At 43.9% G+C, this 13832-nt stretch overlaps 1 protein-coding gene across 10 annotated transcripts in view; it reads right to left on the bottom strand.

Annotated features, from left to right (window-relative positions):
• KAZN (kazrin, periplakin interacting protein) overlaps window positions 1-13832 on the bottom strand; it is a 756723-nt gene that overhangs the window by 389978 nt on the left and 352913 nt on the right. The gene's annotated exons all lie outside the window — the stretch shown is intronic.

Here is a 13832-nt window from a genome sequence, read left to right as displayed (position 1 = left end):
TTACAGATAAGTCTCTCCATGCCTCCATTCCCGAAGTGACCCGCGGCCACACAGGAAATCTGTGGTGGAGCGGGGAACTGAACCTTGTGTCCCAAGTCCTAGGCTTGTGCGCTAACCACTGGACCCTCCTTCCCCTCTGGACCAGGCTTTGTTCTCTTGATGAACAAAAGGAGAAAAAATGCATCCGACAAAAAAATGGGTCCCTGCTTCACTGGTTGTGTTTTCAGTTTGTGCCTGATCTTTCATTTCTTTAGGTAGTTATTAAGCAAGCTTAGAGCTTGTGAGACGTGCCAGACTGACAGTCCTGGAGGCTAAACAGGCAATTAGGTACCCAATGCCCATTACCTTTTAATGGGACATAGGCACCTAAATCCCATTTGTGCCTTTGCAAATCCCCTGCCCCATCCCGCTGTTTATCCACAGACAAGGGATGGCACAAGCTTCCCCCACAGCACCCTGCCAGCTAGCCTCAGCCGGGACTTGGAGGGAACTCCTCCAGGGGCGCGAGACAAGAGCCCAGTCTCCGAGGCTCATTCAGATCTTGGCCACTGTGCCTGGGCTGCCAAGAAAGGGGGAAAGTCAACTGAGGGACGGTTGTGTGATCAAGATGTGTCCAAAAGGAACTGGAGTGAGACTTATAGCATCAGGATGAACTCCTGGCCCTACTGAAGTCAGTGGCAAGAGTCCCACTGAGACTTCAATAGGGCCAGGATTTCGCCCAAGGTTTATTACAAATAAAAAACTTTGTCCCCTTGTTTAGTAACAACCCTTTCGCTCACCTCTTATCCTTGTCCAACAAAGACCCAGAACTCTACAATGGCCAGGTGGCTTTGCTCAGCTCCTCTGACTCTTAAAGACATGGTGCTGGGTAAGTGCAGTAGGGAAAAGTTCCTTGCAAAGGGCCCGATCCTGCTCACACTGAAGTCCACAGCAAAACTCCCACTGACTTCAATGTTGGATCGACCCTCTGTTTGGAAATGTTCCTATAGGAAATTCCATAGACTCCATTACAGTGCTGCTAGAACCATTTGTATAATGGGGGGGGGGGGGAGGGAGGCTGAGAGCCATTGAACTAAACTGTAAACCCTGTATATGATGGAAACCACTTCAAGCCAGAGGGTGCTACAGCACCCCCAGTTCCAGCACCTATGCTTCATTAGAACCTTTTAAAGTGACCTCTGTGGGTTTCTGCTGGACACGTGTACCCCTGTAGATTTGTCATCTTATTCCGAAATCTAATTGCCAATTGAACCATTAGGAAACAGCTGACGTTTAATTCAACTGGAATGTCCACTAGGATCCTGTAACAACCTTGGCATAGTGTATATCCCCGGTTAGGATGGCAGCTAGCCAGTGACTGCTATGATCGGTGAGAACAGTTATACAAACAAAAGCCATCTTTACTGTTCCTTCACTCCCCACATCCCATCCATTTGCCTGGTCATCCACTTGTTGAATCTTGTCAGACTTCTCGACCATGAGTTCTCTGCAGCAGGGACTCTTTGTTCTACTCACCTTGCACAGTGGGGCCCTGATCACTGATGGCAACAAACGACAGCATCAGGACCAGGAGAAAGGAAGTAAAAACCACTCCACTTTCCTTCCTTCTGCTCACTACAGCCAGACTAACTCCTAACATCATTCTATATTTTACATAAATAAAATACTAAAGCAAAAGTAATAATAAAAATGGTAATAAACCCACAAACCGATTAGCTTCGCTTTCAACCTTTATGTGGCATATTTCTTTCAAAAACTGGCCAGCCATTTTCATGCCAATGCTCCTATTGCAAACTTCACCCTGCAGAGTCATACATGCCCCTCGAAATACAGTTTTTTACTGGAAGCGCAAAGACAGCTCAGTTTGGTGGTGCAGTAGTAAGCAGAATCGTTACATAAATGCAGCCCTCTCCAATACGTCTCTGAAGAGGCCAAGGATGATCAGCAAGAGCTTAGCAAGAGCAGAATAAAGTGGATCAAGTTCTTGGGGTGTTTTAGGGCTTTTTTTTATTGTTAAAGAGGTGGTGGAATGAGTAAGTAGTCATGGCAACAGTCCCATTAAATCATTATGGCCAAAACCTAGGGATGGCCTGTTCTCGCTGTCCAGCTCCTGGCCAATGTAGACCAATTTTCATCCCAAGTTATTTAGACGCAGTTAGTTTTATGGAAATGAGGATGGGCAATTTGCTTAAAGGTGATGGACTGACACTTGGCTTAATGAGATACTACAAACAGTCATCTGTCATAAGCAGCGCATTTGCGTTGTGTGCATCTGTTTGCCTAGGAAAACTACTGGAAAGTCCTACCCATTGCTGGCCAAGAGGCTTGTAGCGCAAGTCTACTTTTCGATAACCTTAACTAGCAGGCAGGGGTGCTGGAACAGTTTGTACCATGGGGATGCTGAGAGCCATTGACCCAAACTGTAAACCCTGCCTATAATGGCAACAATTCAAGACAGAGGGTGCGGCAGCCTCCCTAGCCCCCGGCATTCCAGCACCTATTCTAGCTGCATGGGCAAATCTTGGTGGCACCATGGAAGTACAACAATCATGGGCTGGGAAATGTGTTTAATAACACCTCAGGGCGTTATTCCCGAGGCGCATCGGAGCCACACTGCAGCAGTTTTGGAAGAAGTTCCCACTTCTTCGGGCAAGTGCTCAAAGGGATAGATTGAAGGGGGAGGCTGGGAACTGGGTGCATATGGGTGCAAAGAGTTGCCTGTGGCCTAGACTGAAAGAGCTGAAGAAACAGTAAACCCCTTTGAACCAGGCTCATACCCTAAGGCCGTACAGTGGAGCCATAAACTGGAGGCTTTCAGCAAAAGACAATAATTCTTGCTATGGCCAAGACCACACACTTTTTGAGCCCTATGAGAGCACAAGAAAGCGGCGTCACGTCGGCTTTTTACAATTAGGAAAACAAAGGTATGTTGATTTCTGCAAATACCATGTTTCTGCAAGAATTAAAAGACAAGTAAAGATTGTGACTCACGTCTCAGAGACTCTCCCATTACCCATCCCAGTCACAGCCATTACTGGCCCTACTCTGCACCAACAGAGGCACAAATCTTGTTTTATTGTCACAGCAAAAAAGCTATTTATACACTTGCAAGCGTCAGCTCTCCTGGTTTGGACTACTTCTTCCAGGAAAAATGGAGAAACCTCACCTCGGAAAGAGAGAAAAAACACGTGTTCCTACTTTCCGTAGAGCCCTCACAGAACCCAGGAAATCCTATTCCCACCAAATACATTTTTTTAAACATACACTATTGTCAACATAAAAAAAGGTTCACCCTCCCTCTCTCCAGTGGAGGAAACAAAGGCAAGTTCTTGGATCCTTGAACCAGCAATCATACAAGGAGAGCGACAGGTGAATAATGGAGGGAACATGGGGGAAACAGGTATGTCAAAGGTGGAGGACTTGGGAGGTTCCAGTTCGGTGTTGACTAATTTGCAGCGTGCACCTCACAGAGGAGGAGCATAAGATTTCAGTTTAGAGGGGAACTGCCTCCGGGGTGGAGTAATAGAGAGGAATGGCTCCGCCAAAAAGAGAGAGAGAGAAAAGCAGGCAGCGAAGTCACATCCCCCAGGGACAGTGCTTATAATAAGGAAGTTAACATAAGCAGAAAGGGAAACAGAGAACTCTCCAAGCTCCAGGTGCAATGCAGTCCTAGGTCCCTGCATGTTGAACCTGCCCTACCCAAAGCCACGCTTCCCACCTCCGTCTCCCAAATAATCCATTTATGGTCTATCTGTGCAAGGAAGCTGCAGGTCTTAATTGCCCCCATCCCCACCCTGGCAGCAAGGTCCTCCATGTCTCAAATTAGCCAGGTTGCAGGCTCCAAAGGCCCTCCACAATGTTCCTGCCATCTCTTGGTGGGCAGGGAAAAATGTATCCCCCTCAACCCCTCTATGGGCAGGGCTTGTATTTTAAATGTCATGGATGTTTGATCACAAGTTCGTACATGGCGAAAAAGGCTTTCACGTTTCTTTTGCTTTAAATATAGACCCAGCTGTCCTAGCACTTACACCCCAAGTCGATGGCAATCAATAAGATACAATTTCTTTACAATCCGTTCTGTAAAAGGCTCATGGGGAATCACAAGACAGGAGCTAGGAGCATAGACCAGAAAGTCTAATGATAGAAATCCATTCCTCACTTGGTCTTCTAGTGTTGGAATGCACCACCCTCTTTTGACTCATCTTCTGCACTTGAAAGCGCAGGTTTTAGTTCCCCGTTCTATGTCAGAGTGAGGAATAGAGAACAGTAATTTAGCTTTCAAACATAGACCTGCCAGCTAATCAGGCATGGCGAGAAGGGAAAGCTACCCCCCAAAAGCCACCTACGCCAGGGGCCAATGCCCCAGCTCCCATACCTCACCAAGCAGACTCACACAGAGATTTGCAACTGCGAGTGACAGGACTCTACGCTAATGATAATCACCGAGGTATCTTTGTCCAACCGCTCCATCACTGTGGGCGCTCGTTGAGGGGATCTGAGAAAGGGAAAGACTAACAAGATCAGAGGAGTAAGTAATTGATCAGATTACTTAACTCTTACAACAAGAGCCTGGCTGGTTGGCGCTGAAACATCATGACATCTTTGGTATTTATAGCCTCGAGCCTGTGCCACATTGCATCCTAATAAATAAAACTGCAAAGTTGTCCTTACTCTAGCTATAGAGCCAGGGTATATAATCCACCTTACAAGCCTCTACTGTCCTCGGTCCTCTTGATTCACAGTCTCTTATCGCCATTGCTTAGTCTACAACAGCAGTTCTCAGCCTCTTTTGTACTGTGACCCCATGTCCCAGAATTATCCTTTGTTCCTGGTTCCCACAGCCCCACGGTAATTAGCACACTGATCTACGGGGCAGTCCTAACACCCCAGGACTGGTAACTAACCGAAGTGGCTTCAGCACAATGGGAGCACAGGGAACTCAGAATGCCAGCAAGCATCTCCTGACAGTTGCTGGATTGTCTTTCCTTGGAGAGCAGACCCACAGGTCTAGACACCTCTGGGTTTCGCCAGCAGCCTGCTGGGTGGTGACTTCACTGGAAGAAGCAAACACAGCTAAGACCCTGCACACAATAATGAAAATCTCAGGGCAAGCCCAGACTTTGCCAAGAGAGTCTGACCCACAGGAAACATTTAATCTCAAACCACTTCTGTGGCTTCCTGGTGCAGCATCCTTCCTGATTTTAGGCCCCTATTTCCCTAACTTTTTGTTTTGCTCGCTCTCTCATGGCCTCAAAAGCTCACTGCAGACTGCGTAATAATACTTTGCATTAATACAGCAACTTTCACCCCAGCATCTTCTAGCACTTTGCAAACGTGCGTGAGAATTCATCCCTATTGTGCAGATAGATGGACAGACACAGAATGAGGGTTAAGCCAATAGCTTCTTCCACCTGGTTTTTCAGCGATGCTGAGCATACACCGCTCCCTTTGACTTCAACGTGCATCTCCGAAAATCAGGGACAGCCATTTCCCCAGACTGAGCTCCTACAAACTGAAGCATCGAAATATCAATGGCCACTTTTGAAAACTTTGACCTGAGTGACTTGCCCATAATTATGTAGCAAGGTGGCAGCGAAACTGATACTAGAAACCAGATCTCCTAACTCCTGGTAACTTGAGCTAGCTGCTAGTAAACAATGAAGCCCCTGTTCTCCAAAACTATTAAGGCCTAGGGAATCTTGCCCCAAATTATCTTCAGTCTCTTCTGCTGCTCTTGTAAACATTGTAATTCTTGCTTCTCTCTGTGACATAACCTAGAAGTGAAAGGCTCTCTAGCCCATTCCCAATGCAGTGAGCCCTTCAGTCTCCCTCAAGTGAACATGAATTCTTCAGATATTTGGAAAACGATGCCTCTGGTCAACTGAGTCATCAGGGTATCGAATATAAACATAATTGCTGCTCAGCTATAAACACACATCATCAGTCATATTACAAATATACCGAATTTGCAAGCTGCTGTGTCAGTATCAAATTCTCTTATCTCATGCACGGCTGTCAACAAGAAATTATGAGAATTGAATTTTAATAAGCTGGAGACTAAAGCACTGTCATACATCATGCCACCACTGAATTTTTGTGCATGAATTAAAACAAGCAAATAAGGACTGTTTGATGGTTAAATAAAAAGTATAAGCTAATCAAGGAATGGGAATTGCATCATTTGACAGAGATCAGGGAATATGTCTTGTCAATGTATTGCTTATGCAAGTGTGAACAAGCTAGCAAATTGCCAACGCCTATGGAAATTTTTTTAAAACAACCACCTTAAATTCCAAGTCTACATATTTTGGTGTCATTTTAGTTTTTAAAATCAATTGCTCTCTTCTCCCATCCCTTGTTGCAGTTTCACATCATGCATATTCACTGACAGCATATGATGGGCAAGTAACTTTCCAGAGTTAACACCAATGCTATTCTCAGGTGAACTGGCAGGAATTCAGGGTTCGTATCTGCTGCCTTCATGGTAAGTAGTGAATGGGACTAACTGAAAGGGGAAGTACAACTAAGTATGAGTAAAGGTGGCAGAAACAGGCTGTACGTTTGTAAAGAGCCCAGATACTATGGTGATGGACATGCTACAAGAATGCAGGCAGATATGATCAGATGGATATAATCCTTCTTGATCTTTCTGAGATGGGGCTGAGTACCCCACCTACACATCCAGGAATCCCTGAGTGACTGTGTGGCCCAGTAGTTAGAGAACAGGCCCTAGGACTCAAGAGTCCAGTATTCAGCTCCTAGCTCTACTTCCTCCATAGCCTCAGTTTACTATCAGTTATAACGGAAAAGGGGGTATTATTAAAGCTAACCCATCTCCTAGTGCAGCTTCATTAATGTATGTTTGTAAAGCACTTGGAGAGCCTTAGAGGAAAGAAGCTCTGAGTGTTATTATAAATATTATCCTACTAGTTCTAAAGGAAATTACCTGATTAGGCAGAATTTGGAAAAAGATGTAAGAGGGATATTTTTTAATTAAAAACGCTAAAAATTGAAGTGTAACGGGGACCTAAAGTGCTGTCTGCAAACTGATATGCTGAGCCAAGGGAAAAAAAAATCATTTGAACGTCACTGTGCGCAGATGCATTTTCCGGTGTATTTAATCGTTCTGCAAACGCGCAACTTACTTCACCTTCTCAGCTCGACAGGGAGTCAAAGGAAAACAAAGTGGGAGATACATTGAAAAATAATAGAATGATCTTTAATCATTAAGGCCCCAATCATGCAATGAACTCTGTGCAAGAGGACCTCTGTGCCCAACTGGATTTGAGTGCCTGACGTCCGTAGGCTCCTTTCAATATCCCAGCCTTAAAGCTTTGGAAGAACAAAAAGCAGACTACATTGCTAGGAAAATGAACACTGTAGATTCAGAACAACTCTTGCTGATTATTCACAAAGTGGCAACAGCACAGATTGTGGAGGTAACTGATTGCCTGCTGGGCTAAAGGCAAAGTCTTCCAGCTATAGTAATGAAAATATAAGATCATTAAAGGAAAAAAGGGAAAACTCTATGCGAATGTCAGGATGATAAAGGTCCCTGGTCCTTTGGCATCACTGAGCACCACAGATGCTACTGAATTTCTCCTAGTACCAAATATGCTGCAGACTGTAGTGGAATAAGGATAATGAGAAATCCCCTAGTAGATCAGTAGGGTGTTAACCCTGCTGTCTTTAAAGGAAAAACACTGTGGACCTTATTCTCAGAAGCGCAGACATAGCCACTGTCATCCAGACCATAACTGGGTACTGAACCAGGGATCTCCAAAGCTAAGAGCATAAGGCTCTACAGCATGGGTTCTCAAACTGGGGGTCAGGACCCCTCAGGGGGTTGCGAGGTTATTACACGGGGGGGTCACGAGCTGTCAGCCTCCACACAGGGCCGGCTCTGGCTTTTTTGCCGCCCTAGGCAAAAAAGCCACCCGCCATTCCCCCCCAGCGCGGCAGGGGAGGGCGCCGAGCCCGGCCGTGGGCCCGCAATCCCGGACCGGCCGGAGCGCCGGGAGGAAGGCGGCGAGCCCGGCTGGGGCCCTCTGCTCTCCCCGACCAGCCGGAGCGCCGGGGGGAGGGTGGCGAGCCCGGCCGGGGCCCTCCGCTCTCCCCGACCGGCCGGAGCGCCGGGGGGAGGGCGGCGAGCCCGGCTGGGGCCCCGCCACGCCGCCCCCCTCCAGGCGCCGCCCCAAACACATGCTTGGTGGGCTGGTGTCTGGAGCCGGCCCTGCCTCCACCCCAAACCCCCGCTTTGCATCCAGCATTTATAATGGTGTTAAATATATTAAAAAGTGTTTTTAATTTATAAGGGGGGTCACACTCATAGGCTTGCTAATTGAAAGGGGTCACCAGGGCAAAAGTTTGAGAACCACTGCTTTACGGCTGAAGCTAAAGGACCAAATCCAGAAGCTAGGAGCTCTAGCAAACTCATATCCTCCGTAATCAGACAGAGGGAGACATACAACCCACACTAACCAGAGTTACATTGACAGCTCCCACTGACTTCAACTGGAGTTGAGGGTGCTCACTACCTCTGAAAATCAGACCCTATGGTCTTAACTACACCAGCCCCCTTCATAGCTATGATGCTCTAGGCTTTCAGCGCCACTCAACATATCAAAGACAACGCTACTCAGCACAGTGAGTTTTAAGCACCACTATCACTGCCAGCCAAATCTATTTGTAAAAGACGACACAAGATTAACCAAATGCTAAATGAGATGTCGTTACAATGAATATCATTCAGCCATTTACAGTGCTTTACATCTTCAAAGCACTCTACAAATATTAACTAATTAAGGTGTTCACATTTGAGGCTGCAGGTAGACACTTCAACTAGGAGCAAAATACTAGGCTAGATGGACCAACTCCCTGTACCAGTATTGTAGTTTCTTGTGGCCCAATCACCAGCTTTCTCATAGATTGTGCAGCAGCTCCTTCTGATGGCGGAGTACGTAGATTCAACAAAGCACTTCAGCAGAAGTCAATGAAACTAAAATGCAGGTTTAAATGCTTTGCTGAATTGGGTCTGAAGGTGGTACTAAAACCACCATAATACTGGGCCATCGGTGATGGAGCAAACCATGCAGAGTTTGCCTCAAAAATCCAACTAGTTTACTTTTGCAAATCCGTCTGGAACTCCAAAGGTCTAAGCCCAGATGGTGAAATTCACTCCTGTGCAAAGGGACAGCACAATGCCCATGCACCACTTAAATCAGAGGGTTCAAGTAGGATCTAAGCGGTACATGGACTCCTTGTGCACAGGGGTGAATTTCACCTCGAACGAACTGCTTAACTGATGTAAAGCATGGCAACAAGAACTCAGAACATATGGGGACTAAATTAGACCAGTCTTGTGCTCTTAAAAATGCAGCTAGGTGCCTAAAATACCCATAAAAATCTGGCTTTAAGTGAGTGCAATTCCATCAGTATCACTAGTGGCTGCTAAAATAGATGCACTAAGAGCTAAGGACACTGAGTGTTAATTTCACCTCCAGTCTGTCCTCACTCTCATGGTGAGGCCAAAGTCACTACGATATTTTCTCCAGTAAGCTTAACACTTTGTGGGGTGGGGAGGCTGTCAAGGTTGCTAGGCTGAAATCCTGACTGACCACGTTCGTTCAGGCCTGTGGGAGCGAGCAAACGTTGATTACGTCATTACACACACACACACCTCCCTCCACAGCTGTCCTCAGATGCTCCATCCTTGCTATGCGGTAAGTAAATGAAATATATATATATTACAGAAAGAAAAAGGATCCTTGAAAAGTATCTCTTTGCTGTTTACATACAAGAGAAAAATCCTGACAGCAAATCAGAGAAGAGCAGCATCATGCACACTGGTTTGTTATTGTGGGGTCCCGATCAGTACAATGGTTTTAAAAACAACATTTGCAACAAGTTACACTGAGTTAACAGCCTTGGAGCCCAAAGCCTTTTATTTATCCACAGAACAGATCCCTCAGGTTGTCTATCGAGCTTAGGCAGGACAGAGCAGGCTTTCCACATGCACTTCCCCATATCCAATGTACATTAAACATGACCTGGAATGTGTACCTGTATGACCAAGAGAGTTTGGTCAGCTCTCTTCTCACACCACCACCCAAGGAGCCTGCGGCATTAGTGGAGATTTTGTAATGTTCTTGTCCATTCGGAACTCGTCCACCAACCAGTTTCACGTAGCCTATCAATCCACTATCAGATGGTAGTAACTGAAAGTTCTTACCAACACGGGCTGCATTTGAACCTGTGACTTATGGGTGAAAGGCTTTCTATCCTGTAAGCCATCCCCTGAGCTCAGTCCCATTGCTTTCCCAAAGTTTATTTATTTAAATCAATGAGCTTGGCAGCCAAGCTACTTAAAACCCACCACAATTAAGTTATTCAAAGAACACAGAGACAGATATTTACAGGGTTGCTGGGACAATTTGTATAGTGGGGGTGTTGAGGGCCATTAAACCAAACTGTAAACCCTGGATAGAATGGAAACCACTAGAATGCAGCAGCACCCCTAGTTCCAGCCCATATGGATATTTATTTTCAATATCATCCTTCAGAGTGTCCTTTTAAAATTCTTGGGAGAATACCCAATGCCCAATACCAGTCTACAGAGCTGACCTATAAAAGCAAACACAGAATGATATAAAAAGGTATTTGCCACACCACATAGTAGGACAAATTAGGAAGAAGATACAAAACAGACAGGGAATCTAAGCAGTGTTTTGATGAGACGAAGTGTTCTTCCCATAAGAATGACAAATGAAATTCACTTCAAATGTAATTTTACACTTAACTGATTGGCTTCTGTTATAAGACTAGCAGTACATGGTTGTAGTCGCATTTAAAATAATAGCCTCCTCTTTAACTCAGGCAAAAAATAAAATAGAAGTGTTGGCTACACCGCCACAGACTCTCACTTCAGCAGGAAAACACCCTCTGTCATCACTCCTACACAGAGACACCCTGAGCCAAATTTGGCTCTCCGGGCCCAATCCTGAGAACTGCCTTGTGCTCTCCACTCCCACTGACCCACTCAGTGGCAGCAGGCCTTCAGTGAGACTTAAGGGTGGTGCAGAAGCAGGCACCGAGCTACCTGAGTGTAATTCCTTTCAACAACTTTACAGCTGATCCACTGTATATTGATGGCTGGTTTTCATGTTGCTCCTCACCTCTTATCATTGGGTCCCAACTCTTTAGATAACAGAAAGATCCCATTGACCTTAAATTTGTATTTTTAATCATGCATGTAATTATAGATATTAAACAGAAATAAGGCTCTCCACTGGGCACAAATGAACACTTTGGTAAATGGCTTTTTTTTTTTAAATAGGCTACAACAAATCTATTGTTTTCAATTTATGCTGAGAGTAACACATCAAACTGAATAAGCTCTTTTCAGTCATTCATCACATTACAAACTACTCAGAACAAACAGCCTTTTCAAAGCATCCTTTTAGAAAATACAAACACACACACACACACATACACAAACACACCTGGGTGTTACACAAACAAATCAACTTTTCTGTTGCAAAAAGAGGACAAAAGCCAAACAAGTACTTAAGGCTAATACATTTTGCAGGGGCAAGGGGGGAAATGTAAGAAAGGGATCATAAAAACAACAGACAATGGGATTTGACATGCTTTGCTAGCCAAAAGGCTACATTTTCAACCTGAGAATCTAAGCTGATGCCCTCTACAGTACATCAACATTCCTATTATTAATCATTCAACTCGAGAAGAAAGATGAAGGGAGCTTCTTCTTCACATGGTCTTTTGACAGAGATATTCCAAAAGAGAGTACTTTGGCTAGTAAACGCCACTAAATTTCAGGGGTAATTTATTTTTAGGCTCAGTTCCTTTAACGTCCACAAGGATTCAATGAGATTAAAAGGGTAGATAAAATACTTTATTTTAAAATAACTGATAGGTGCCCACACCGAGATGATATGAACACATTTGAAAAAATTAACTTCCATCTAGGATGATATCAGAATAGAGGCCCAATCCTGAAAATGTTTAAGCATAAGTGTCAAGTATCAGAGGGGTAGCCGAGTTAGTCTGAATCTGTAAAAAGCAACAGAGGGTCCTGTGGCACCTTTAAGACTAACAGAAGTATTGGAGCATAAGCTTTTGTGGGTGAATGCCCACTTCATCTTTTCTTATGTGACTGGAAGGGGCTACTCACACGAGCAAAATTAAGCATTAGCAGGATTGGTCGCTCTGTTTGCTTGGACAAATTCCTGATTGTACAGTAAACCCATCTGATGGTGGATTAAGTTTGTTTAATAGCGACAATTCCCTGTGCAGCATAAATGGCAAAATAAGACAAGTTTGATGGAACAAATCCACAAATTACTCTCTCTAAATCAATTTGTGCTAATACTTTAATAATGCAACACTAATGATGTAAAGGAATAGCAGTCTTATGAGAGCAGCTACACTGCATTTTAGAAGAGTGACTATGTTTAAAAAGCTACAGGTAACATACAAAAAATACAGCTATTAAATAATGTATAAACATCATACCAAGAGACCCTTGCAGTAAATATGTAATAAGTAAATAATATCTTCTGACATTTTTATCACGCAGGTGCAAATTCAAATCAATTATAGCTCTCTCAAGGCAGGGAAAGGTTCGCACTATTTCCGATCAGACATACACACTGTTCTGAGTATGAATTATCTTGCAATTTAGTATTTACCTGTTCGGTATTTTTTATTTAAATGTTTCTAGAGTAATTGTGACCCAAACACTATTTTCATTAGTATAACATAGCATATTTCAGCCAGACAAGAAAAAAAGACAAACCCTACAATCTTAAGAGCTGTGCATCAACAATTTAGCACTCATTTGGTAAGCCTCATGCAAAATTAAGACCATACGTCATTTGTGACAGTACATATATCAGCCTGTTTTATATGCTCAGTCTTTGCTACTGAATCTAGCAGACTTGCTGGTAAAGTCCACCTAACTTTAGTGAGGGGGGGCGTGCAAGGGTTAATTGTTGGAAAAACATATGGATTCTTTTCTACTTTTTAAACCCTGGATCTTTATTCTTAGCAAAACTCATTTCTCTGCCATTTGCTCGTTAGGAGACAGCTCTCTCCTGTGATTCATAAAATCCTCAATACTTTGCATTCTGCAAAGACAACACTCCTGTACTTTTTGCTAAGGTGAGGTAATCGAAATGCACATATTAGTAATGCCTTCCTCCACACCCCCGCCTCCCAGACAGGTTATGCCATTTGCCAAATTCCATGCTAGAAAACTATGCATTAAACAGCAGGACTGAAACACATTAATCACAATTATAACATGGCTGCTTTGTTACCAAATTACTAATCTGATTCTTAGACCTTCATCAAACTCTAGGCACCAGAGAGTGAATTTAGAATGGAATTCAACCTGAACAATGCTAATGTGCAGTTAAACAATTCACAATTGCCAAAAAAAACAAATATTTTAATTTTTAACCTAAAGACATTTAAACTGAACCCATCATTTAAAAAAATGAATTTAAAAATGATCACCACCTATTAATTTAAAAAAAAAGAGAAAATGTGAGGTCTAATAGCTACACATTTGTTGTCGTAACCATTCCATTCAATTGCCCTGTTTTAACTCGTTTGGGATTTCTGCAGCCTAAACTGTAATAAATTGAATTTGCAGAGAACATATGATATTAAAGTCAAAAGCTGATTAGCAGAGAATGTCAGATGCATTTGCCATTTGACTTCACCAAACAGGGAAACAATTAATTTTTAGGATCACCTCATCCAATGTTAATCCTTGAAGGATTACCAACAGCTGCCATGGTTAACAG

The sequence above is a fragment of the Chrysemys picta genome, chromosome 21 (assembly GCF_011386835.1).
Source record: "Chrysemys picta bellii isolate R12L10 chromosome 21, ASM1138683v2, whole genome shotgun sequence".
NCBI classification, from domain to species: Eukaryota; Metazoa; Chordata; order Testudines; family Emydidae; genus Chrysemys; species Chrysemys picta.
This window is presented reverse-complemented; position numbering and strand designations above follow the sequence as displayed.